The sequence below is a fragment of the Dysidea avara genome, chromosome 15 (assembly GCF_963678975.1).
Source record: "Dysidea avara chromosome 15, odDysAvar1.4, whole genome shotgun sequence".
Classification (NCBI taxonomy): Eukaryota; Metazoa; Porifera; class Demospongiae; order Dictyoceratida; family Dysideidae; genus Dysidea; species Dysidea avara.
The window spans coordinates 5,385,277-5,413,066 of NC_089286.1; the positions used below are offsets into that span (position 1 = coordinate 5,385,277).

The window sequence follows — 27,790 nt, forward strand, 5'->3', positions numbered from 1 at the left end:
TTTGATGCTCAGTGCAGTAGAGATGTCCCAAAACCTATAAAATGAAAAATCAGCAACAGTAAAGCCTTTAATAAATGAAATATAGCAAGTTGAATCAATTACAGCTGCTTAATTGCTTTGATCTTGATTGGACAAATCACCTAATTAGTCATGTCAGCTGGCCTGAAAGTTCCGTTTTTGAGCAAAAGTTCTTCATATGCATTATTCTCCGGAACGGAACAGAGCAGATACACGTTACCAGCGCATCAACTAGTATATTGTTTGGTGGCCATGGGCGTCCTAGAACGGCTAAATCTAAGGGAAGTTCTATACACTACATTCAGCTTTATAGCTATCATGTCTACAAAGCTATCACATAAAAACTATAGCTAGTAGCTATTATGTCTGATTTATTACAGTAGATACTAATAAGAACTTAAAATTCAGTCTCTCAACTTGGACCAGTCCCTAAGTCTCAACTATGTACGTAGCTATATAGCATATTTGATTTAACCTTGATGGCACAGTAAAAAAAATCATATAGGAAGCAAGAATAAAGTTAGCAGCAAAAATTGAATAAAATATTTGTTTATACATTATCAAGTAAAATAGGTGACAAAGTAATAGCAAGAGTTAATAATTGCATACAGTAAATCAACACAATTAAATTAAAAGCAGTACAGCAAATAAATGGTACAGCGATAGACTACACTGCAACAGTTTCTAAACACTAACTATAGTTTCAACACAGCTTTGACAACTCCAGCGTACATTCTTTGCCTAAGGTGCTTCAATAGAAACTGGAGAAATGCATATATCCCCATGGTACCATTCTGAACACTCCGAACAGTATGTCATTGGAGGTTGATGTGGCATGTCAGGCTTCCAGTAAACCTTCACTTGTTCAGTATATTTAACATTCAGATTTTTCTTCTTTTGCCTCTGATTGATAACATAGAAAAACATTGCTGTTCAATAATAGCTACACATCTAGGTTGGTCAAATACTAGTGCACCAGGGTTTTCACCTGAACACAGTAGCAACTGCATATGCAATGCTGAACAAACCACAATCATTAGATCCAGTCTGTTTATGAACATCTACAAAGTTCAGGTTAAATTCTGATTTGCTAGCGTGCAGTAAACAGGCCACTTGTGTTAGCTGCCATAAGAAAACATACTATCAAAAACCAACACATCTTTTCAGATTGACTACTAGCAAGGTTACTAATTGTCACCCAGTGATTTCTGTTGCTGTCATGTATAACTTGAGTGAAAGCACTTTCAACAATCTAACAACTCATCGTCAACCCATACCCAACATCTTGAAATTTCGTTTGAACTACTTGTTCAATATTATATTGGCTAACATTGATAATTGCAACATTAATCCAATCACCCGACAATACCATAGCCTTGTCCACGTCCATCAAGTGTAATTCATCAATCCAGGAATGGGTGCCTTCATCTTTGGGCAATTCTCTGTATGTATCAGCAGTCTTTTCTTTAGCAGGAGGGTGCTGCTTCTTTTCACCAAGTCGTATACTTTTGCACAAGTTTTTGGAAGCTTTATTGACAGGTTGACTGAATGGAGAGTAGTCCAAAAGGAGTGATCCACCGTGTGATGAGCCTTCCTCATTGCACACTAGATGATCTACATGTTGGAGCATACATATTAACAATAACAATAACTGTTAACATAATGATATTAATTACAAAACAAGTAAGGAAATATCAATCCTTTTTTCCCACTAAAAAATTCAATAATCAAAAATGTATGGTTAATCGTTAGTGGCAGAGCCAATATTATAAAATGGGCTCTAAATAGAGTAGAAACTTGGTCAGCATGTTCTATATAATGTCATTGGTGTGAATCAAGCAAACAAAGAACAGTATTGAGAGAGAAAGTGGCAAAATGGGTGCTAGCATAGATTTACCATTAGATGTTTGTGTATCACCACCACAATGTGACACTGTAGTGCATCAAAAAGCTACTATCGATGCTATTCTTGTCCAGAAAGTAAGCAATGACATTTTGTTGTTGGCCTTGCCATTTTTTTCTATTTACTGTAGTAAACAACTACAGGCTACCAACACATCAGTAATCCCACCACAGGCTTCCATTGCATTTAGCAAACCCATGCAGATATCAAAAAAAGAAATTTGATAAAATTTTAACTAGGTACAAATTATCACTTTGCTCAATTGATGGTAAATTCGTTCTAAAGTTGCTGCAGTTAAAAAAAAGATTATAAAATTGTAGCGCAAGTCACCAAATTATCAGCAGGTACCAATTATCGGCACTTGTAAACTATACTATGAGAGGCTACAGGGTATATGGAGGCTACCAAATTCCACAATGAGCTGTTATATCCTCTAAAACATTTCTTAGAATCATTTTCATTGGGTAATTATTGTTGTTAAAGCGCTATACAAGCTATGCTGGTTAAGCATGGAATTGCATAAAAATAATTCTATATTGGAAACCAGTATGCTTTTACATCTAACCTGAATATCTCTTGAATGGCTGGCCTCACAAAGAACCAGCGAGGCATTATGGAGTTACATCAGTACAAAATCACACACTGTGCCGATAATTGGTCAATCACGAAAGCACAGTTGTCAATAATAGGTATCCCATGACAATAATTGGCACAATAGGCATTGCAATTTTCCTTATAACAAGATGTCCACTCACATGAGATAATTAAAATTTGGTGTGCTAAGAGATGAAGGACTGCTCTATTAACTGGTTCAAACTGGAAGTTCGTATGCCATTGAATTAAGGAATTACAACTGCGTGATGAAATGGTGCCGATAATTGGCGACTTACGCTAGCTAGGTTTGGAGCAGTCAGGCTGTTCCACTGAGAGACAACATGTCAAACAAACACACACACTCACCTCTTTTACTGACACCCAAAAGATCCTTGTCCACTCACATAAGTTTTCAAATTCTGTGTTAGGGCCATACTTAATGTAACATACAGCAGTACTAAATTTCTCTTTCATAAATCCAGCAAACCAAAAGTTCAGTTTTCAACTGAGTGGCCTTTGTTTGTAAAACTCTGAATCTCTTAGTACACTCATCAAAAATCACGGTGATCTGCTAAAGTACTTAAAACGTAATTCTCAATCCTTCTTGGCTCTGGTCTACCACACTGGTTCTGCCATCCAGGTCATTTTCCACTCTGGTTCTCTGTTCTGCCATCGGAATCGCCTTCTATTCTGGTTCTTCCTGCTATAAGCACCTTCTATAACTACAGCAGAGACTGAATTCACCACAAAAGGACTCCTTTGCATTCTTCACCAACTCATCTTCTTCACCTTGTGTTCCACCGTGTTGTCACCTCGGATGACAGCTGCATGTCACGTGATAAAATGTCACGTGATAAAATCCCACATTAGCATAATTTATGATAATTATAGCCTGAAGGCTAGTTATCAGCTACAAGAAACAGCCGGCTCGTTTTGTTCGTCACAAAAGTAACATAGTATAGTGTTTGAAAGTGATTTAGAGGATATATCTAGGAACTTTAGGCGTTCCGTTCCGGAGAATAATGCCACGGAATATGCCATTCCGTTCCGTGCCGTTCCGTAGAATAATGGTAACCTGATGATGCAATCTATTGTGAAGGCTACGGACATGACTAAAACACGGAACGGACTGGGAAAACGGACTCACAAACGGACTGGAAGGAACTCCCCTGAAAACGTTTTTTTTGCCATAGAAACTCACTAAATCACTGCTACAAAGAATATAACACGTAACAACAGCCTTAAATAAACCTCTAAACGTGTGCTCGAGCCACCATTACTACCCTGAGATAATTTACAAAGCGCCAGTCTGCCAGTTTGAGCGCCTGTGACAGCGAAGTTGTCGGTTAGCTACAGTTTAAGCAAACAAAGTAACACAGACTGTATTTGTAGCAGCCAGTTTCTTGCCAGCTGATTAAATACAACGTGGCCGCCACGAAGCCTACCTGTCACGAGCTGTCACCTGTAAAACTGAAGATCAGCCGTCAAACTAATTGCAGCAATTAACCAGACCATGAATTCCAAGTAACATAGTGTCTTAACACTTGTGTCTTGTCTTGTTTACACATGCGAAACGAAAGTGCGCTTTTAATTAAACACAAAATGAATTTAATTTCAGACTATCTTTAAGCGCAGGGCTTAATATCGGCTTGAGCAAACTTCGACACCGTGTTCAGAGCAGTTCAGAGGTTTGTTTCAGGTCATTGTTGCGTGTTATATTCTTTCCACCTATACAGTGAATTTCTATGGCCGAAAAACGTTTTCAGGCAAGTTCTTTCCAGTCCGTTTGCTAGTCCGTTTTCCCAGTCCGTTCCGTGTTTTAGTCATGTCCGAAGGCTACTGTGATGCGTGGGTACATCGTAGATGCACTGGGTTATCAGCAACGAACTTCGCGACATTAAGAGATGCTGGCGAAGAACACACGTTCTTTTGTCTATACTGTGAGATCCAAGCGCAGAAGGCAGAAATAGACAGCTTAATGTCGACCATTACTACACTTCAAACTTCTCTAAATGATCTTAAACGCAAACTAGACCTTGTTAATCAACCACAGCAGACTTCTACTCAAACTGTTCGTGCTCCAGTTGTTGACAAAGTTTCAAACACCGTCTATCAAAATACCACCAACATTGATAGGAAATTCAACATCGTTGTGTATGGTGTAGCAGCAAATCCCCAAAATACCAACAGACAACTCCGAATGAAAAAGGACATGGAAAACGTGATGGAGGCTCTGTCTGCAACTGATATTGACATTGAACCCACTGATATAAAAGATTTGTATCGTCTCGGCAAGTATGACCAAAAGAGTGAGCGTCCCAGACCCCTTCTGGTGAAGTTCCTTCGTTCAAACACAGCAATTGACATCCTAAGTCTAAGCTTGAAGCTCCAATCTACATAAAACGAGATCTAACTCCCCAGGAACGTCAAAAGGAACGCTTATTGTTGAAGGAAAGGAGATCCCTAATTGACAATGGTACCGAACGGAGATACATCAAAATAAGAAATGATTCCTTATACCTCAACAACAAGCTTCACTGCAAAGTGAGTACAGATGGTAACAAATTAGAGTATGTAACTGTATCAGCACAGCCTCTTAATAATACCTCTGCCACAAGCATGGAGTCATCCTGACTCCCTGTTTCCACTATAACCAACTCAAATCCTGACTCAAATTCACAGGTATTTAATAACTCTACTAATAACTCAAACTCAAATAATGTATTAAGTGATTTGAAACTGTCCATTGTAAATTTCTGTAGTGTAACTAACAAACGAACCCAACTTGAAGTTTTTCTGGTTACCTATGCAATTGACATCATTATAGGGACAGAATCACATTTGAATGAATCTATTCTAAACTCTGAGGTTTTCCCAAATAATTATCAAACATACAGAAAAGACAGAAACACTTCTGGTGGTGGTGTGTTTATTTCCATAAAGAGCTCTATACCATGTACACAAATTAATGACAATTCAACTATTGAAATAGTGTGGGCTCACGTTCATCTTGACAAGAACAATGACTTTATCGTTGGCTCCTTTTACTGTCCTCCTCACTCAAGTGATACAGTACTTGACAACTTGCAGTCTTCCATAGACACGATTAAACAAAAGTATCCCCACACTCAAATCATTCTTGGAGGTGACTTTAATTGTCCAGGTATTGACTGGGAAAACAGTACACTAATAAATTCCTATGTATCATGTCACTTTCGTGAAAAACCTATTGACTTATCACACAACTACCAACTGTCTCAGTTAGTCACCTTCCCTACAAGAGCTCAAAATGTTTTAGACTTATGCTTTACTACTAATCCTAATTCTGTGATATCATGTGAACCACTTCCAGGCTTGAGTGACCACGACGCTGTTTTAGTATCCATCAAGATTCCTAAACGTGTAATCAAACAACATCCCAGAACTGTTTACCTTTACAAGCTAGCTGACTGGGAAAAAATAAGAGAGGAATTATCAGACTTGTCACATGATTACTTTGAAATAAATCAAGCATCACCCCAAAGCTTAGATGAAAATTGGTCCTTCTTCTTACAAAATTTACAAGAAATAATAAACACTCATACTCCTACCAAGAAATTAAGTACAAGAATTCACCTTCCCTGGCTGTCTTCTGCTTTAAAACGACTCATACGTAAAAAGCAAAGAGTTTATAGAAGAGCAAAGCGTTATTGTCGAGATAATGACTGGAATGAATACAAATCATTACAAAAAGAGATAGATCATAAACTAAAGTACCAACACAAATCCTACCTGACAAACCTAACTTCATCACCAGACAGTAACAAAAAGTCTTTATGGCACTACATCAAGTCACGAAAACAAGAAAACAATGGTATTAGTACATTAATAAATCCTATAAATGGTCATATCATAACCAATCCTGTGGAAAAAGCAGACACCCTCAATCAACACTTTCAGTCTGTCTTTACATCCGAAGATAATAGTAACATTCCTGACAAAGGTCCATCCTTATTTCCATCTTTACCTACATTTGAGATTACCGAACAAGGAGTCTACAACTTGTTAAGTACCTGTGACACATCCAAATCCCCAGGACCTGACTCCTTGCATCCGTATGTGCTGAAGGCCACAGCTGCCGAATTATCTCCCATTCTAACTCATATTTTCAAACAATCACTAGAATCTGGTGAAGTCCCATTACAATGGAAGCATGCCTATGTCACCCCAATATTTAAAAAAGGTTCCAAAGCTCACCCAGGCAACTACCGTCCTATCTCACTCACCTCAGTAGTTTGTAAAACAATGGAGCATATCATCGTGAGTCAAATTATGAAGCACTTGGAGGACCACAATATTCTTTCAGACAACCAGTTTGGATTTAGATCAAAACATTCCTGTGAGACTCAACTACTCATTACTGTTAATGACATTGCAAAAGATATTGACAGGAACCTGCAAGTTGATGCTGCTATATTAGACTTTTCTAAAGCGTTCGACAGAGTAGCTCATTCTAGACTTCTCTACAAATTAAATTACTATGGTATAAGAGGAACTGTCTTACAGTGGCTAGAGTCCTTCCTTCATGGTCGTACCCAACAGGTTGTAGTAGAAGGCTCTAGATCTTCTACATGTCAAGTTACATCTGGTGTTCCACAAGGTTCCGTACTTGGTCCTGTGTTGTTCCTAATTTACATTAACGATATTGTAACAAACATCAAGAGTGAAATTAGATTATTTGCTGACGACATTCTACTCTTTAAAACTATAGCTACGCCCAACGATCACAGAATACTGCAAAATGACTTAGATTCCTTAACACAATGGGCTAGCAACTGGCTGATGGAATTTAACATTCCCAAATGCAATATTTTACAATTTACAACCCACCACAGTAAAAGCACTTTTACATATAAAATGTCTAATATTCCATTGAATATTGTATCAGAGCACACCTATCTTGGTATCCGCCTCCATCATACACTATCATGGGAACCTCATGTTAACTATATTTGTGGAAAGGCAAACCGTCTTCTTGGATTTCTGAAAAGGAATTTATATAATGCCCCAATACAAATCAAAGAACACTTATACAAACAATTATTGTTACCTTCTATTGAATACTGCTCAGCCATCTGGGATCCTTATCACCAAACAACAGTTAGCAAATTAGAAATGATCCAACACCGAGCTGCAAGATTTGTTCTTAATAAACCATGGCACAGATCCAGTCAACAACACAGTATTACAGATATGCTTAATTACCTTCAATGGCCAAGTTTAAAAAGTAGGAGAAGGAATGCTAGACTTATATTATTATTCAAGATTGTAAGAAACTTACTGGTGCTACCAAACCATTGTTTACCCCAGCCAACCCCTGTATCATATACTCGTGCCAATAATCCCCTCAAATTTGCACAGCTGCAATCCAGAATTGATTTATATAAGTATTCTTTTCTGCCAAGAACAATTATTGATTGGAATAACTTGAAAATTGACAACATTGACACAATTAACCTTGACACTTTTAAGAACATTATAGATAAGCTAAATAATTTGTGATTTGTAATGCAAATTAGCGTGTTGCCCCTGGTGGGCTTTGCTAATTAATAATAATAATAAATAATGGCTTGAAAAGCTAGCCAATCTTATAATGAAATAATGGAGATGGACCGCCCGCCCGCATGCAAATATGCCAGAGTCCAGGACGGGAAACAGAGAATTTATTTGGAGTGGCCTAAGCTGTCTGTGAAGAATGTGCTACCAATAAAAGTAAGCAGTTGGTCTCAATTCTAAGAGCTGCACTGCATATTCAGTGGCGAATCCAGATGGATTTCTGGGGTTTCGACAGAAACCCCCTTTTAAATTTAGCTCAGTGGCAGTCTAAATACATAAACATTGTTGCACTGACAATTTGTCATAACATACAACTATATACCACTGTATTTCAGTAGCATGCATGCAATTGTAGTTAACTAACACCATTTATAGCTATTAAACCCTCAACAACACTTCACTTTTCATCTCCCACTGCATTAAAAACGATCGAGATACTCTAATAGAGCAGTCATGTAACTACTCCAGCTTGTAGTCACCATATTTTCCCTATAGTTAGCTATAGTATTTACAGTTTAAAGCATTGGAACTTGATTATTGTAATTGTAACTAAAAATAGCCTAAGATCTGATCACAGAGATTCTAAAATCTAAAAATTTTCCAGAGAAATGTCACCAGATGCCTTATTCAGCGATACCAATTGCAATTTTCCAAGTTTCAATTTACATTGACTGAACGTCGCCGTTTTCATACAGCTATTCAGATTTTTAAATCTTTACATCGAATTTCTCCTCCTTATTTACATGATATATTTCAGTTTTCGAAGGATGTTACTGGTCATCTTAGTCGTAATGTTAATCGTTTATTTGTTCCTAGAGTGTTTATCAACTATGGCAAGCGAACTTTTTTCTACCGAGGAACTGTTTTATGGAACAACCTTAAGTCCACTGTTACTGGGGCTGCCACTTTGTCGTCATTTCGTAATTATTATCTTAATTCTTAATTCCTGTGTAATTTTGTCTATGTATCCTTAGTTGTGTAGCTATGTATGTTTGTTTGTTTTTGTATATTATTAGTTATTGTATGTGTCTATTGTATGTTTGTTCAAGGCTCCACTGATAATCAGTTTTACTGAGTGGACTCCCTGCTTAAAAATTACAATTACAATTACAATTACTTTCAGAAACCCCCTTTTAAAAATCCTAGATCCGCCACTGATATTGTAGCTATATCTCTTGTGTGCATCAGTTATGCATGTACATTGAGCTAATACTTGTATATACATGCATGCATGCTATATAAATTCATACTCGAGTAATTTTTAGCTTTATGTACCTGAGAGATTTTCACCAGACAGGTTTTGCACTACTAGAGACTGAGTGCTTAAATTGAGTTTCCTTGAAAGATTTTGGACAACTCGAGATATTTTACTATTGACCGATAGTGACAGTGAGACTTTCAAGTACTTAAGAGACTTTAGTTACTCAAACTGCTTGAGAGTGAGTTATGTACTTCCAAAGTCGCTTTACAGTACAGGTACGAATCCATTGCAAGATATCTGGATAAGATCAAGACACACGGTAGTGTGTCGTGCGGCCCAAGAAGCCGGCGCGCCACACCATGAATATATTTACAGGAAGAAAGAAAACGTCATTTTCACACCTTTGTATCTCGGTGATCCCTTATCGGATTGGAGCCAAATTTGCTACAGAGTTGCCCGCCAGCCAGGGGAGTCTACATTCCAAATTTGAAGGAAATCGCTCCAGCCATTTCCGTGATACAAACTGCCAAAGTTTCGATTTTTTTTCTTCGTTTTTTACTTCTTCTTCGTGTTTTCGCACACTTGCAAAAAATTGCTATAACACGCAAACGCGTGCTCCGATCGCCTTGAAATACGGCACACAGAAAGGGAGTCCAAAAGCGAATCCTAGCATCAAATTTGGTGCAAATCAGATTAATGGTTCAGGAGTTATGACCGATAATTCGCGTAAAACAAGATCGATTTGTTGTCACGCCTACCGGTTAAACCGCTTCATGGAATGAGTTGAAAATTGCTATGTAGATGGAGTAACCATCGTAGGAGTGCCTTTTGGTGGTTTGAAAGGAATCGAGATAAAGACCATGGAGATATAACACAAAACCCAACCTGTGTCACAATTACGCGATCGATTTTTATGAATAAAAAATATTAGTTTTCACGCCTACTAGGCAAACCGCTTAGAGCAATGAGCTGAAAATCGGTGTATAGCTGGAATAATCTTCATAGAAAGTCCTTGCAGTAGTACAGAAGAATCGGATTACAAACCACTGAGTTATGATTCGAAAGCCAACTCCGTGTAGCAAATGCGAGATCGAGATACTCTAATAGAACAGTCACCCTAATAGAGCATTCGGCTAATTTATTTACTCCATTATATAATTCTATTACAAGTTATTCTGTAGGGAGTTCAGCTGCAAATGGTTAATCTTATAGACAGTTCAGCAAGAAGCAAGTCACCCTGTGGAGAGTTAAGCTACAAATATATTGCTGTAGAGATTCAGAACATTACAAGTCACACTGAAGAGAGTTCAGCCATAAACAAGTCATGCACCCTGTAGAGAATTCAGCTACAATTAAGTCACTCTCTAGAGAATTCAGCTACACACAAGTCACTGTGGAGAGAGTTCAGCTACAAACAAATTACCCTGTAGAGAGATCAGCTACAAAAAAAAACACTTTGCAGAGAGTTCAGCTACAAACAAATTACCCTGTAGAGAGATCGGCTACAAACAAATCAACCTGCAGAGAGATCAGCTACACACAAATCAACTTGTAGAGAGATCAGCTACAAACAAATCATCCTGTAGAGAGATCAGCTAGAAACTAGACACAATGTAAGGAGTTCAGCTACAAGCAAATCACCTGTAGAGAGTTCGGCTACAAACAAATCAACCTGTAGAGCGATCAGCTAGAAACAAATCACCCTGAAGAGAGGTTAGCTATAAAAAATCACCCTGTAGAGAAATCACCCTGAAGAGCGGTCAGCTACAAAAAAATCACATTGTAGAGAGATCAACTACAAACAAAACACTTTGCAGAGAGTTCAGCTACAAACAAATCAACGTTTAGAGTGATCAGCAACAAACAAATCAACTTGTAGAGAGATTATTTAGAAACAAATCAACCTGCAGAGAGATCAGCTACAAACAAATCAGCTTGTAGAGAGATCAGTTACACACAAATCAACCTGTAGAGAGATAAGTGCCTTGACTTACTTATATCCCTTGACGAAACCAATTAAAGCTTGTGGCATTGACAGCTTTAGCCCAAAAATCTTCAAACACTGTGCAGGGCCACTACTTCATATAATTTGCCATCTTTTTCACACGAGTATATCATGCAGTTTTATTCCTCTTGACTGGCGCACTCATTGTGTGGTTCCTGTGTACAAATCTGGGGACAAAAGTTCTGTGAGCAACTACAGACCCATCTCACTGTTATGTATTTCATCGAAGGTTCTAGAAAGAATTGTGTATAATAATATAATTAATCGTGTCAGAGAACAATCCACCAAACATCAGTTTGGTTTCCTTCCTAGAAGATCTACGTTACAGCAGCTATTAGTATTTGCAGAAAAAGTCTTTGAACCTAACAAATGTGAAGTGGATGTAGTATACATGGATTTCAAGAAAGCTTTTGACTCTGTCTCTCACCACCACTTACTTGGCAAATTACAAACCTTTGGAATAACTGGTAAAGCAAGACAGTGGTTTGAAGCATATCTACACAATCGCTATCAATGTGTCAAGATAGGAGATTCACTGTCAGAATTATGTTATGTACATTCAGAGGTGCCCCAAGGAAGTGTCTTAGGACCTTTGTTATTCGTCATTTTCATTAACAACCTACCCGAATTCATTCAATTTGCAACTCCTTTTATATACGCTGATGACACCAAACTTCTATATGCAATTAGATCTCGTGAAGATACTGCAAAGTTACAAACTGATATCAACAGAGCTTCTAATTGGAGCACCATGACTGACTTACCTTTCCATGAATCCAAATTTATTCATTTACGTTTCTTCTCGACTACAACAGTCCCCCCTACATACACCATTAATGGAAATCCTATTAAATGTCTAGCACAGCATAAGATCTTGGAGTAACATTCACATCTGACTTCAGCTGGTCAGCACACTATAACAACATATGTACGAAAGCTTACCAAACCTTAGGACTTATCAGAAGAACATTCCAGGTTAACAGTGCTGAGGCAAAGAAACGTCTATACCCGGCTAGCACTAGTCAGATCACAACTATTATATTGTTCACAACTATTGAGGCCTCAACTAATAAGAGACATTACTGCACTAGAACGCATTCAACGAAGAGCCACTAAATATATTCTTAACGATTATACATCCTCATACAAACTCAGACTGGAACAACTGCATCTCCTGCCTCTCATGTATCACTACGAACTCCAAGATATACTGTTTCTAATAAAATCATTAAAGTCACCCACTGATAATTTTAACATCTACAACTACATTACTTTTGCAAGAGGCAACACCAGATCTGGGATTAACCAAAAACTGAATCATCCAAGGACATCATCAGTAACACAACATCATTAATTTTTACTTTAACAGGATAGCCAGACTATACAATTACTTACCAGTCATTGATCTTTCACTATCTACCAACACAATTAAATATCGTTTAACTAACTACTTATGGTCGCATTTTACTAATAACTTCAACCCTGAGAGAGCTTGTACATTTCACCTTTTGTGCCCTTGCCACCGCTGCTCTAGATCGCCAATTTCTACCAATTTTAACAAACTCTAGCTATCTATTGTAATTATAAGTAACTAACAGTTGTAATTATTAGTTATTGCTCTGTATTGTATGTATGTTTCTTTGGCAGTGGGTATCTATTACCCACTGACCCTTAATGCAGTCCTGAACTGCATTAAAAAGTATTAAAATAAAATAAATAAATAAATAAGCTAGAAACAAATAACCCTGCAGAGAGTGCAGTTACAAAAAAAATCACCCTGTAGAGACATCAGCTAGAAACTAGACACAATGTAAGGAGTTCAGCTAAAGTAAATCACCCTGTAGAGAGAGTCAGCTAAAACAAATCAACCTGCAGAGAGATCAGCTACAAACAAATCACCTTATAGTTCAGCTACAAACAAATTACCCTGTAGAGAGATCGGCTACAAATAAGTCAACCTGCAGAGAGATCAGCTACACACAAATCAACTTGTAGAGAGATCAGCTATAAACAAATCACTCTGTAGAGAGATCAGCTAGAAACTAGACACAATGTAAGGAGTTCAGCTACAAGCAAATCAGCCTGTAGAGATTTCAGCTGCAAACAAATCACCCTGTAGAGAGATCAGCTAGAAACTAGACACAATGCAAGGAGTTCAGCTACAAGCAAATCACCCTTTAGTGAGTTCAGCTACAAACAAATCAACCTGCAGTGAGATCACCTACAAAAACGCACCTTGTACAGAGTTCAGTTACAAACAAATTACCCTGTAGAGAGATCATGCAGGTAGAAGAATTCACCTTGTAGAGAGTTCAGCAACAAAGAAACCACCACGTAGAGAGTTCAGCTGCAAACAAATCACCCTGTAGAAAATTCAGTTACAAACCAATCATCCAGTAGAAAGATCCGCTAGAAGAAGTTACCTTGTAGAGAGTTCAGCTACAAAGAAACCATCATGTAGAGAGTTCAGCTACAAAGAAATTACCCTGTAGAGAGTTCAGCTAGAAGAAGTCACTTGTAAAGAGTTTAGCTACAAAGAAACCATCATATAGAGAGTTCAGCTACAAAGAAACCACCATGTAGAGTGTTTAGCTCCAAAAAATCACCTTAGAGAGTTCAGCTAGAAACAAATCACCCTGTAGAGAGATCAGCTAGAAGAGGTCACCTTGTAGAGAGTTCAGTTACAAAGAAACCAGCACATAAAGAGTTCAGCTGCAAATAAATCACTTGTAGAGAGTTCAGCTACAAACAAATCCCCCTGTAGAGGGATCAGCTAGAAGAAGCCACCTTGTAGAGAGTTCAGCTACAAAGAAACCATCATGTAGAGAGTTCAGCTACAAACAAATCACCCTGTAGAGAGATCAGCTAGAAGAAGTTACTGTGTAGATAGTTCAGCTACAAACAATTCACCCTGTAGAAAGATCAGCTAGAAGAAGTCACCTTGTAGAGTGTTCAGTTACAAAGAAACCATCATGTAGAGAGTTCAGCTGCAAACAAATCACTCTGTAGAGAGTTCAGCTGCAAAGAAACCGCCATGTAGAGAGTTCAGCCTCAAATAAAATACATGTAGAGAATTCAACTACAACAACAAATCACCCTGTAGAGAAGAAGTTACCTTGTAGAGAGTTCAGCTATAAAGAAACCATCATGTAGAGAGTTCAGCTACAAAGAAACCACTATGTAGAGAGTTTAGCTGCAAACCAATCACCCTGTAGGGAGTTCAGCTACAAAAAAAATCACCCTGTAGAGAGTTCAGCTAGACGAAGTCACCTTGTAGAGAGTTCAGCTACAAAGAAACCATCATGTAGAGAGTTCAGCTACAAAGAAACTACCATGTAGAGAGTTTAGCTGCAAACAAATCACCTGTAGAGAGTTCAGCTAGAAACAAATCACCCTGTAGAGAGACCAGCTAGAAGAGGCCACCTTGTAGAGAGTTCAGCTACAAAGAAACTATCCTGTATATAGTTCAGCTACATTTCAAGTCACCCAGTAGAGAGATCAGCTGCAAACAAATATCCTGTGGGGAATAATGGGTATGTAATAAATATATGTATATAATTTGTATAATTATTAATAAAATCAAAAATAATCGAAGTATTAAAAATCTTCTTTAAGTTCTTTTCTTCTTCCTGTGGTAAAGAAAACACATGGGTTAAAAAAGCCCCAAAGCCAGCCATAGGCCGGCTTTGCAGTATACAAATACAAAAAGAAGTGATATCTAATCAAAAACAGCCAAGCTGTAAAAAAAGGTGCAGCCCCCAAAAAGGCCATGGTGAAAAAAGATGTGAAATCCAAGGTGGCGGCCAAGAAATGGCTGTGATGGTAGGTTAATAGTTAAATTTTAATAACGACAATTCAGGTGAATTTTGTGCCACTTGGTCTTGGCACCAAATTCACCTGAATTGTCGTTATTAAAATTTAACCATTAACAACCTACCATCACAGCCATTTCTTGGCCGCCACCTTGGATTTCACCTTTTTTCACCATGGCCTTTTTTGGGGCCGCACCTTTTTTTACAGCTTGGCTGTTTTTGATTAGATAATATGTACAGAGCATGAAAGTTTAAGCCATCCGTACTATTGTGATTGGATATGTCAGCATAATGTGAGTGTTGGATTTATAGCAGTAGTTATATGTTGTTCTTGATTTCTCTTCACAGGTGAAATGTGACAGATGTAAGGCATGGGCACGCATACTATTTGGAAATGGCTGAAGCCAAATTCTATACTGTTTATAGAATGCCATCAAACTATATGCAGAAAACATTAGACACTTTACAGCATAGTACTATACTAGCTAACTTTTGTATGTGTGTTAGTTCTCCACTTCCATGCATTCTCATACATATTTGTCTTCACTTACTAGCTAATGAAATAAACTATTTTTTCTATCTTGCATGACTGTAACACAGCAGATAGCTTTATATATCTGCATGTTCTCAGTTAAACATATTCTTTGGCTCAATATTTAGTTAGCACTAGAGGGTTCAGTTTATCTGCAGAGCAGCAGAAATAGCAAAAAAAGGCATGCAGGAGGTAGCTAGTAGTGACAGCAAGTAGTATAGTATAGCTATAGTAGCAGAAAGTAGTTGCTATTAAAGTAGTAGCAGCAAGTAGTAGCAAGTATAGTATAACTGTACTAGCAAGTATTAGCTATAGTATATAGCAGCAAGCAAACATAATAGCTGGTAGTATAGTAGCAAGTAGTAGCTTGGTGGTAGCAGCAAGTATAGTAGTAGGAGCAGTATAAGCAGTAGCTATATATCGTAGCAATAGCAGCAACAAGCAGTAAGTAGAGCAGCAAAAGGAGCTCAGATCCTGCTTGCAGTAACTGGCACAGCTAGTAGACAAGTAGTATCAGCAGGAAAAGAAGCACTGAGCAGTGGCTATAGTAGTCTATCAGTATATAAGTAACAAAAGCAGAAACAGTATACATCAGTGCACTTCGAAATTGCCAAACGCAGGGAAACACGAGGGGAAACACGCATCCCTAGGGATACGTGCATGTGTGGGGAATGCCTTACCTGGGGAACATAATACCCGGGAAAACATATATCACTGCGACTTGCAGATCGCTAGCCAGTTTATAGTGATATGTGTGCGGGCCGAAACACGGATCCCTAGATATGTCAAGGCCGGAGGAGACGGTCCGGGCCAATTTTTTTTTTGGGCCCACTTCTGACTTAGAAAATTTTTCTCGTTTGGTGAACTTACCGTTTTTGTTTGTTTTACGTAAAGTCACATTACTCAGGGGGTTGGTGAATCTCGGGGACAAAACCCTCGAATCAACTCAGCTGGGTTCCTCGGGGTTCTTCTTCTCAAGTGATGTAGCGAAGCCTCAAGCGAGGGGTCCGCAACAAGGGCGAAATCCTGGAGGACTTCACTGAGATCCAAATTGAAATCCGAGATCCGAGATCTCGCTCATCATATTTCTCCGATTATTCCCGTATAACTCCTGAATTTTATATCACGTGAACCAGCCATGTGCGACCTTGTGCTGCCACGTCGCGAGTGTAATTAGCTAATGGCTGATGACTCTAGGAAAACGGCGGTTTGCGATAGGCGAGATGACAGTGAAGAAGACCAGCACAACGAGAATCAAGATGACGATGACGAAGTGGAAAGTGTCGCAGTAGATGAAGTTAAGACCCTGCAAAGAAGCCGAATCGGAACCTCAATCGGAGCTCATAGTGGAGATAATAGCAGAGACGAAGTGTACTTGTCTATCATATACCATGCGGGTGGGTATGGGAAGGGGTTCGAGGTGTATACCGTTGTCCATAATATCGTGCTAGTTTCCTAGGATTATCATCCCTTGTTGCAAAATATTTTGCCTTCAATACCATGCAGACATACTCGAGTTTATGAGCTACATACAGGAGGTGTATAGGGATAACCAACCGAGAAAACAACAATTAGCTATATATACTAGCCAGTTAGTATCTTTTTTATTTATACAATGGGATGTTGAGAATTCTTTGATATTATTCAGCCACAAACTTTAACAAACAAATTGCATGGGCTCCAAACAACATTCCAACTACACAACAAATATTATGACATGCATTGCTGGGATTCTTCAGTAGATAGAGCCTCAGGAATGACATCATTCCTAAGGGATTGTTTATCCCACTATTGTAGCACTGCATGTCTTACCTATACTAGTAGTAGTATCTGTATACAGCTTTCAGGTTAGCTGGCTCTTGTTTCTATCGGCCACTATACCTTGCTTTCTCAATTTGGGTAGTCGGAACATGATCACCATGCACCACAGCAGTTTACCCAGTTCTGGTATGGTTACCAAATTCCTTGCCATTTACTGTTTTTATTAGTATTGTGTTAGTATAATAATATTGCTACAAAAAAATGGCCAGCATTTTCCACATCATACACTTTGTGGATATACATAAGCAATGCAACAATGAATTGAGATGGTACAAAAGATGTTGCCTAGTAGACCAGGGAAGTTTTCCTGGCCAAATATGTATGCTTGTATGCTTGAAATTAATGTATTTATGCATTGTATAGCTATGTTGATGAATTGAAGTCGAGTCCGGATACCAACAGTACAATAGAACTAATGAAGAAAATGCTGTCAGAATACGCTGTGAACTGTTTTTTGTCTGCAGGGTATGATGAAATGAGTGTTCTTTGCAACTTTGACATAAGTAATAATCCCAATAATGGAATAGCAAAGGTAGAAGATTTCATTAACAGACGATTTTCAAGCAACCCTAACCATAATCCAAGATCGTTAGTACCATTTGAATTCCCCTCTGGTCACAGAGAAAAGATTTGCAATTTCGTTCAAGAGCTGAAATGTTTAGAGAAACACACTGGTAAGAAGAGATCCAATCTGTACACTGAATCCTCCACAGCAATCAAAAGATCCAAGGTTAACACCTATGATTGTAGTGGTAGCATTATACCAAAACCTGATGTGACCATTGAATCTGTCTATAAACAAATTAGACATAGATTAAATGAATGGAAAAAGAAACTGGAAGAAGATGAAAGTCATTTGAAGCTTCTGAAAGAAGAAGAACATTATTCGATACAAGTCATTCCACAAATGTCGTCAGGTTTTTTCAAAGTATTAATGAGGTGCCACAATTCCATGAAATGCAGCAGAAAAGGCGTCAAGTTGCACCAAAAAAATCCGCAAGTCAGTTCATCACCATTTTCTATTTCTAACTGGACTAAACATGTAAGGTCATGCTTTGATAAGAAGTCAGTTGAACATCACAATGACCAGCCTCAGTTAAAGAAGTGCTTTTCCAGTCGTAATGACAAAGGCCCTACTGTGTCCAGTGACACTGTAATTAACTTGATGGATAGTAGTAACAATAGTAGTGGTAAACCTTTCAATGTTATTCCTGTAAATGTTGAAAATGTATCAAAGGGTGTTGAATCATATATAGAGTCTAGAGAAATGCATTCCAGTCCACAGATAAATGTTGTCAATTATAACCATTCACAGTCCCAGAATTCAATGGACAATAGAACTAAGTTTTTATCATGGTCCAATCGAAAGAAGCGATCACTTGTCAAAGCAGCGTCTGATCCATCACAAACCCGTATAACAGATTACCTTACAATGCTGGACAGTATTGAGAAGTTAACAGCTGAAAACAAACGACTATCCATGTTGCTCAGCCAATTAGAGTTGACAGAAAATGGTTCCAACCATACGTCATCACCAGCATCATTCACTAACATCTTAAGACAAATTTTTAGTAATGCTGAAAAAAATTCTGGTCAATATCCAACACATCGCAGGCATCTACCGATCTTAAAAATATTTTCCACAGTTCTGTTTATATTAACTGGCCCACTGGCATATGAATTAATTCAGCAAAATATGCCAGAAGCTTTGCCCTGTATCAGAACTGTGCAAAGTGCAATTCACTCAGAGTATGAAACAATTGATGAAGGAGTATTTAGATTTAATGAACTGAGACAGCATCTTGATCAGTACGATGTTCCACTGTGCGTTTCCATAGCAGAAGATGCCACAAGAGTTGTTGGACGAGTGGATTATGATGCGGAAACTGATCGCTGTGTGGGCTTTGTTTTACCTTTAAATGAAAAGGGCTTACCTATAGTTGATTCATTTATAGCTATTTCATTTCCAGCAATTCAGAAAATGTTTATTGACAATGTTGTTTCAAAATATGCATATGTGTACATGGCTCAGCCATTGTGTGGCAGTGCACCTCCTATGTTGTTAGCTTGTCTTGGAACAGACAATAAATTTAAAGCTAAAGAAGTAATGCTTAGGTGGAAATATATTATTGAACAGTGTGCTGAACGACACATAAAGGTGTTGAGTTTTGGAAGTGATGGGGACAGTAGATTGATGAAGAGCATGAAAGTGTCTACATCTTTCAAGACTCCTCAGTCTGAACCATTGATTGCCCATCTTCCATCAAATGCCTTGCTACATGCTCCAACTATTCCTCCCAACTGGCTAGATTGGTACCACATTGAAGCTAATGGAATATGCTATGTTCAAGACATTGTACACACTGCAGTTAAATTAAAAGGTAGACTGCTTAAACCACAGATTGTATTACCTATGGGGAAATATTTTGTTAGCAGTAGTCATTTGCATGCAGTGAAGCTCACCTTTCAAAAAGACAAACATGGACTACACCAAAGAGACATAGATCACAAAGACAAACAAAACTTTCAAGCTGTAATGAACATAACATCTGCAGGACATCTGCTAGCAGAAATACCACAAGCAAATGCTACAAAATGTTACGTTGACCTTATTAGAAATGTTATTGACAGTTACCTGGATAAAAGCTTGGATCCACTGGAGAGACTAGAGAAGCTATGGTATGTGGTCTTTTTCTTGAGATATTGGAGGAAATGGATAACTTTGCTTAATGCTCATGCACTGATCAACTATATTATAGCCATCAGAGATGATGTTAAGGAAATCAAATGCTTTGTTCCCTGGCTTCTAGGCTCACAATGCTGTGAAGTAACATTTAGGGCAGCCCGAAGTATGAGCAGTATTTATTCAACAGTTATCAACTTTGGTATGCTTGGGCTGTTACGAAGATTGCATAGGTTGCAAATTCAACTTGCTATCCAAGCTGAGACCCAAGCAGATATAGTTTACCCAAGATTATTAAAACATCAGCACAAAGTTGGCAAAAATGCAGAGAAAGATAGTATTACTCTCTTAATGGCTTCTAATGAGCAGATACTTGGCGCAGTGCAAAGAGGTCAAACCAGAGCAAAAGTAATGATAGAAGAGCTTGGAATGAGTGATCTGTATATTAAACATTCCTTGTGGGATTCAAATATAAGAATAAAAGGTATTGATGGAGGCATAGATAGGGGTAGTGAGAATAATGATGACGATGATAATGATGACAGTGATGAGGATAATGAAGAATGCAGTGTTAAAAAGGAAGTTATACCACTAGGCGAAGAAACACACGATGTACTGCTTGCACAGGAAGAATGCAGTGTTAGTGATGTAGAACAAATTGCCTATGACTTAGATAGTATATCCAAGTGCAATCTTCTTTATCCCAGTGTCAAGGAGCATTTCAAAGAGTGCCACAAGTCGTTCAAGTGTTTACCATCTACTACCATACCAATGTATGAGCATGCAGAAAATCAGAATAAAAAGGTTAGGAAATCCACAAAGCCATTTTCTACATTTTTAGAAATAAAAGCGCCAAATAATGAAACTGTTTTCATTTGAAAATCAACCGCTGTCTGGCTACTTCAAGAAGGGGAACGTGTTTCCACTGATCGTTTAGTCAGAGTTAGGCATAAACAACCTTATAATTCTGAGATTCAACCGAAAGGAACAATCCCTGCTACTGCTGCAGTGTCTTTTACTGCTAAGCTTGATCAGATCAAAATAATAGACAGTCCTTCGCCCAAGAAACAAAACACTTTAGATACTGTAAAAGGCACAACTGATACAGCAGTAATTGATATAACTGATCTACCATCTGAATCTGATGAAGAGATTGATAATGATGTCTGGGTTAAAGTTGAAGGTAAAAAATTAAGGAATGTGGACAAGGAAGTAATATTAAATGGAAAGTGGCTTTGGGGGACACATCTAACAGTAGTGCAGCAGCTGTTGAAGAAGAGATACACTGACATTAATGGATTGATAGATGCTTCAGTATTTGTGCACAAAGATCAAACAATCTCAACTGGTAGTGTGCAAATACTGCATGTGAATGGTAATCACTGGATTACCATATCTACAATGCAGTGTAGTGATTCCAATTTTTGTGATGTGGTTGTGTATGATTCCTTGCACTTTCATTTGAGCCAGGCAACTAAGGTATTATTAGCACGACTAATCAAAACTTCAAGGAAAGAGCTAATAATTAAAATAGCAAACACTCATAAGCAAGCAGGCTCTGATGACTGTGGTTTGTTTTCAGCTGCATATTGCACTTCCTTAGTTAATCACCAGGACCCTTCTTTGCTTGTGTATAATCAAGATGCTATGAGAGCACACTTGGTTCGCTGCTTGGAGAGTAAGGCAATGGAATGTTTTCCTGTAATCAGAAACAGACGAAGTGGCACTGCACGATACGACAAGATAGCCGTATTCTGTTATTGTAGATGTCCTGATGATGACTCCAAAATGATCCAGTGTGATGGGAAAAAATGTAAAGAATGGTTCCATCAAAGCTGCATTTATACAAACATAAGTAAAGGGAAAAAATGGTATTGTTCGAAATGTTCATAAACATGTATTTGTTTGCATGTTTTATTGTGAGCAATGTATCATTTACAGTATAGACTTTATGTCAATTCCTGTCCTGATTATGCATAATCACTATAATTGTATTATCTTTGTTGCTAGTTGCTGCTATCAATGAATGTACAGCTCCAGAGTTTTATTTGAATAAGAAAAAGTAGATATATACTATCATGCGCTTTTTACTGTAACAATGTATAATGTTCTGAAAAAATAATCATACATAACTTTTGATGGTATTTGAAGTCTGGTAATGTGAAATCCTGAAATCCAACCCTAATGATATAATAATTAAGCCTGTCAAAATAGATATCTTGAAAGCACAGTGATCTTTTAAAACCTCACTGATCATCATGACCAGCTGCAGATTTTGAAATTCCATCAAGATCTTGAAATCCCATTGAGATCTTGAAATCCCATCGAGATCTTGAAATCACATTGGGATCTCGAAATCCCAATGAAATCTTGAGATCCCAGTGAAATCCGAGATCCTGGAGGGCAATTTGCTCTGTTGCTGACCCTCGGCCTCAAGGAGCGAATTATACAGGCAGCTAGTCTTACTAGGTGAAGATTTCCTTTGCCATCTCACAACACACGAGATGACTGAAACAGATTCGCCATGGGCTGAACTTGCTGGGAGTGGAGGAAATGAAGGCTATAAGAACAAGAAATAGTGAACACTGAGCGGTATATCTATATGGTATGATAGTGTAAACTGCAATTGTTGGTTAGTTGGATTTCCTGAGACTACACGAGTAGCTATCTTCATTTGATATGCCAGTATGTCAGTCATTCAGTGTCCAGTCCAGTTCAGCTCAGCTTGGTGACCCCACAAATAGCACAGCTAAGTTTGCATCATTTACTCAGGTGAATTGGCAGGGAAGCACTCATTTTTGTGGTCTTTGTTGTTGTGAAGTTCTGCTGTGAAGTTGTCTTTGTTGTTGTTGTTGTACAGGGGAATGTGTCACTGAAGGAACAACTAGAAGTAGCAAGTTAGAAGCCAGTGAGTATATAATCTGTTATTGTAACTTATTGCTACACTGTACGTGAGGAGGGAGAGGTGCACAAACAACGGACAGCAGTAAAAGTGGTCATCACACAAGGGGACACAGATAAGGTGTGTACTCCGTTGTCATGTGACATCGCATGAGCTTATATGGCATCATCACAGGAACTAGAAGACAAGATCAATCTGCTACAATAACTGGAAGAAAGCTCAAAAGAAAATGGTAATTAGCATTGACGTCTTTAAACTTCTAGCTATTCTGATTGGTTGTTAGGAAGAGAGAGCTAGTCAGGTACAACAGATGATGAGTTGAATTAGACAGCAAAGAGAGGTGCGTGATCTTATCATTTCTGTGTGATACAGTGGAACTTCTCTTCCTTTGTGCTGGTATAAACTATAAAGTATAATTATTCTCACACATATCTTGTATAGAGGGGTTCTGCTGTAGTGTTTCGGGTGTTGTGTGGCTGTAATATAATGAGTGAACCCACTATGACAATTACGGTCATATGAGTCACTAGGCCAAGAGTTGTAAGACCACTTCAATATAGTGACCTTGTCAAGTATATAGGTCCCAAACACAACTGAGATGTACTTCATGACCTCATTTATAAGACCACCTCAATATACAGTAGTGACCATGTCAAGTATATAGGTCCCAATTGATGTCTAACTTGGTCCGTTGTTGGGACATGAAAACTAAATTTAATTTCACAGATTGGCAGTTCTCCGTGCAAATTTCCCCATTCGAAATTTGCAGTTTACTCAAAGTGGCATTCCCGTTTATGTGATGTCAACAATTGATTAAACTACCACACTGTCACTTTATAATGAATCCGAAGAACAAATTGTTAGAGATCTATTTACTATCACTTGTTTCCAACAGAGAATTGAAGTTCCCAGCTATGAAATTCTGTTACAGACTGGTGGATTAATGAACTTAAGGTGACTGATATGTTTATAAGGATGATGACGGACAGATCGTGAACCTTTACGTATCTTGTACAGGACGGATTATTTAATCCCAATGATGACATGCACAAGTAAACCATGTGTTTGTGTTACATGTTTTGTTATACTTACAAGGATGACATTTCTTACAATATAATAATTATTATGTATTGTACACTGACTCAAATTTAAATATTGTGTTAAATAATGATCTGAGGTGTTTCTTGAATGTCAGTAGACTCAGTATAGGTTTGTCCTGTGATGGACGGAAAGACAGATGGTTAAATGGACATGACTGGTTACATACTGTAGCACATGCTCACTTGTACATGCCACCGGTTGCCATGGCATCATTAGTTTTCTTCACTGATGAAGTAGGAACTCTTTAAGATGGTAACATCACAATTGTAGTTTGTGTGATGCTCCTTTCTGTAACCATGGCAACAATGATAGTTGTGTGAATGTGGTCGGTGCTCACCTGTCCTACAGCAGCTTTGATCATGTGGGTGCACACTTTGTTATAGTCAATAAATGCTTCCCTTATCCGCTTGACAACACAGCCATTCTGAGGCTGGAGAAGTACATGGCCCTCACAACACACACCAAGATGGTAACAACACATCACCACACCTACCTTTATGGTCCGTGCTACCACTCCCACTGGGCTCTGTAGTAACGCTTCAATTATGCTTATTTGGTAGGCCTGTTACGATGGCAGAAATGTGATACAGTAGTATGCTGTTGTCATGCAAACCTTGTGTTGTAACAGCTATCACTATGGCAACATGTCACATAAATCAGGGTAGCTACATTTCGTGTTGGACTAGTTGAGGTGTCCACAGTAATGTTAACCTTGCCTAACAATGGAGTGGCACAATAGATTGTGTGAAAAAAAATCACACAGCTTATCATACCAGTGTCTCTGAAGTTGTCATCATGGTGATAGTGCTGTACAATTCATCTCATTATGAAATACCACAGTCAACACTTGTGACAAGATCACATGACCTCACAAGATAATACACAAGTAACGGTTCCCACATATCACCTTTATTTTGTACCATGCGATTTGTCACAGCAGTTGCAACAGTATCGATATGCTGCACAAAACGATTTGCTAGACAATGGCTTTGTTAGCTTATAGTATAGTTGAAAACACCCACAAAAAATTCTTTTATCATAGCCTTCCCAAATAGCACTACTAACAAACCAACTGCTGCCACAATAAACATATCATAGGAGTGGTCATTAATACAGTACATGAGTTTTCATGTCCCAACAACGGACCAAGTTAGACATCAATTGGGACCTATATACTTGACATGGTCACTACTGTATATCGAGGTGGTCTTATAAATGAGGTCATGAAGTACATCTCAGTTGTGTTTGGGACCTATATACTTGACAAGGTCACTATATTGAAGTGGTCTTACAACTCTTGGCCTAGTGACTCATATGACCGTAATTGTCATAGTGGGTTCACTCATTATATTACAGCCACACAACACCCAAAACACTACAGCAGAACCCCTCTATACAAGATATGTGTGAGAATAATTATACTTTATAGTTTATACCAGCACAAAGGAAGAGAAGTTCCACTGTATCACACAGAAATGATAAGATCACGCACCTCTCTTTGCTGTCTAATTCAACTCATCATCTGTTGTACCTGACTAGCTCTCTCTTCCTAACAACCAATCAGAATAGCTAGAAGTTTAAAGACGTCAATGCTAATTACCATTTTCTTTTGAGCTTTCTTCCAGTTATTGTAGCAGATTGATCTTGTCTTCTAGTTCCTGTGATGATGTCATATAAGCTCATGCGATGTCACATGATAACGGAGTACACACCTTCTTATCTGTGTCCCCTTGTGTGATGACCACTTTTACTGCTGTCCGTTGTTTGTGCACCTCTCCCTCCTCACGTACAGTGTAGCAATAAGTTACAATAACAGATTATATACTCACTGGCTTCTAACTTGCTACTTCTAGTTGTTCCTTCAGTGACACATTCCCCTGTACAACACAACAACAAAGACAACTTCACAGCAGAACTTCACAACAACAAAGACCACAAAAATGAGTGCTTCCCTGCCAATTCACCTGAGTAAATGATGCAAACTTAGCTGTGCTATTTGTGGGGTCACCAAGCTGAGCTGAACTGGACTGGACACTGAATGACTGACATACTGGCATATCAAATGAAGATAGCTACTCGTGTAGTCTCAGGAAATCCCACTAACCAACAATTGCAGTTTACACTATCATACCATATAGATATACCGCTCAGTGTTCACTATTTCTTGTTCTTATAGCCTTCATTTCCTCCACTCCCAGCAAGTTCAGCCCATGGCGAATCTGTTTCAGTCATCTCGTGTGCTGTGAGATGGCAAAGAAAATCTTCACCTAGTAAGACTAGCTGCCTGTATAATTCGCTCCTTGAGGCTTCGCTACATCACTTGAGAAGAAGAACCCCGAGGAACCCAGCTGGGTTGATTCGAGGGTTTTGTCCCCGAGATTCACCAACCCCCTGAGTAATGTGACTTTACGTAAAACAAACAAAAACGGTAAGTTCACCAAACGAGAAAAATTTTCTAAGTCAGAAGTGGGCCCAAAAAAAAATTGGCACGGTCCGGTTGGTCAGGCCTGAGCCGGACCAATAATCTGGAGCTGAACCATCTAGCTGACCAGCTCGAACTATATTAATCTCATGCAATCTGGACGATCGCATCTACATGTAGCTGCGTACATTCTATAAAAGTTATTGAAAATGCACGACACGAGTAGTTACCTAGTTTCTCAGCCTAACTAAAGCACAAAACTACATGTATAGTACCTCCAATTACCTTACAGTACAGCATAGCATTTGTATCGTTTTGTACAGAAATGATTGTGGGTTCTACGTACAGTATCACGTGTGCTGACAGTTGGCATTTATCACGTTTAAGGCAGGTGCCTTCTTTGATTCTAAACCAGCACACTTATATCACAATTCAATCTTCATAAAATAATCATTAGCATTCCTTGGCTTGTCTCTCTTGGCTTCTTTAACTGGGCAAAGGGCTGGCAGTGACAAACCAGGTGATTCATTCCACGGCAAGAAGCTGTACACCCATACATTACGTGGCGGCCATCTGGATGAGATTTTGAGTAGAAATCACTCCTCTTCAACTACCCACTTGTCCTGTTGAGATACTGAGCAAACTCTCAGTCTCACCCACATTGCGCCATTTTCGAATACGGATTGGTCTCATGACTGTCCACCAGTATATTTACGTGATGATACGTTCACTTCATACAAACCAGTATAGTAGTATAATGCATTTTTGTAGCTGTGTAGCTTTTTATTGTAGCTATGTGAATTCACTGAATAGCTACAGCTAACTGCCTAGTCGATTAATTATATCCTAGCTACAGTAAAGGTGACCATGCTGCATGGTTCCCCCAATTTGGGGGAAAAGTTGCAAGTTGCTAGCTAGTTTTACTTTAAAATTTAGCATCAATTTTAAATTTTAAGGCATTTCCAAGCCTTTAAATTGCAAAAATTCTGCAGCTCCTGGGGTTATACCCCCAGACCCCCCTTGAACTTCTAATTGCTATAATTAAATGAACCATATGGCAAGTTTCGTGCTGTGTCCCCTGTATGTATCCATAGTATAGAAAGTCTGAAGAACAACAGATAGGCTTGAGCATATTTATATAGCTAGCTAGCAGTGAGATATCACTAAAATCGCATATCTGAGTGTCTAATTTTCAAAAATT

The 27,790-nt window shown here is 38.4% G+C and overlaps 3 long non-coding RNA genes across 7 annotated transcripts; 1 reads left to right on the forward strand and 2 right to left on the reverse strand.

Annotated features, from left to right (window-relative positions):
- Positions 1–583: 583 nt before the first annotated feature.
- On the reverse strand, positions 584–4,168 carry LOC136245118 (uncharacterized). Its single transcript, XR_010695772.1, has 3 exons — positions 3,961–4,168; positions 2,882–3,339; positions 584–1,632 (listed from the first exon to the last, which is right to left on the reverse strand). It is a non-coding gene; the product is annotated as an uncharacterized lncRNA (long non-coding RNA).
- An 18,427-nt stretch (positions 4,169–22,595) lies between these two features.
- Positions 22,596–24,242, forward strand: LOC136245121 (uncharacterized). 2 transcript variants are annotated; one of them, XR_010695778.1, is made up of 7 exons: positions 22,596–22,936; positions 23,025–23,072; positions 23,121–23,186; positions 23,241–23,298; positions 23,350–23,406; positions 23,962–24,020; positions 24,084–24,242. It is a non-coding gene; the product is annotated as an uncharacterized lncRNA (long non-coding RNA). The 2 variants fall into 2 exon arrangements; XR_010695777.1 differs by having other exon boundaries at positions 23,962–24,242.
- LOC136245119 (uncharacterized) lies at positions 24,131–26,672 on the reverse strand. 4 transcript variants are annotated; one of them, XR_010695774.1, is made up of 11 exons: positions 26,132–26,666; positions 25,997–26,044; positions 25,880–25,948; positions 25,768–25,825; positions 25,604–25,716; positions 24,941–25,034; positions 24,781–24,883; positions 24,661–24,729; positions 24,505–24,597; positions 24,350–24,455; positions 24,131–24,282 (listed from the first exon to the last, which is right to left on the reverse strand). It is a non-coding gene; the product is annotated as an uncharacterized lncRNA (long non-coding RNA). The 4 variants fall into 4 exon arrangements; XR_010695775.1 differs by having other exon boundaries at positions 25,660–25,716; positions 26,132–26,664; XR_010695776.1 differs by having other exon boundaries at positions 24,941–25,716; positions 25,880–25,945; positions 26,132–26,672.
- Between the last annotated feature and the right edge of the window lie 1,118 nt (positions 26,673–27,790).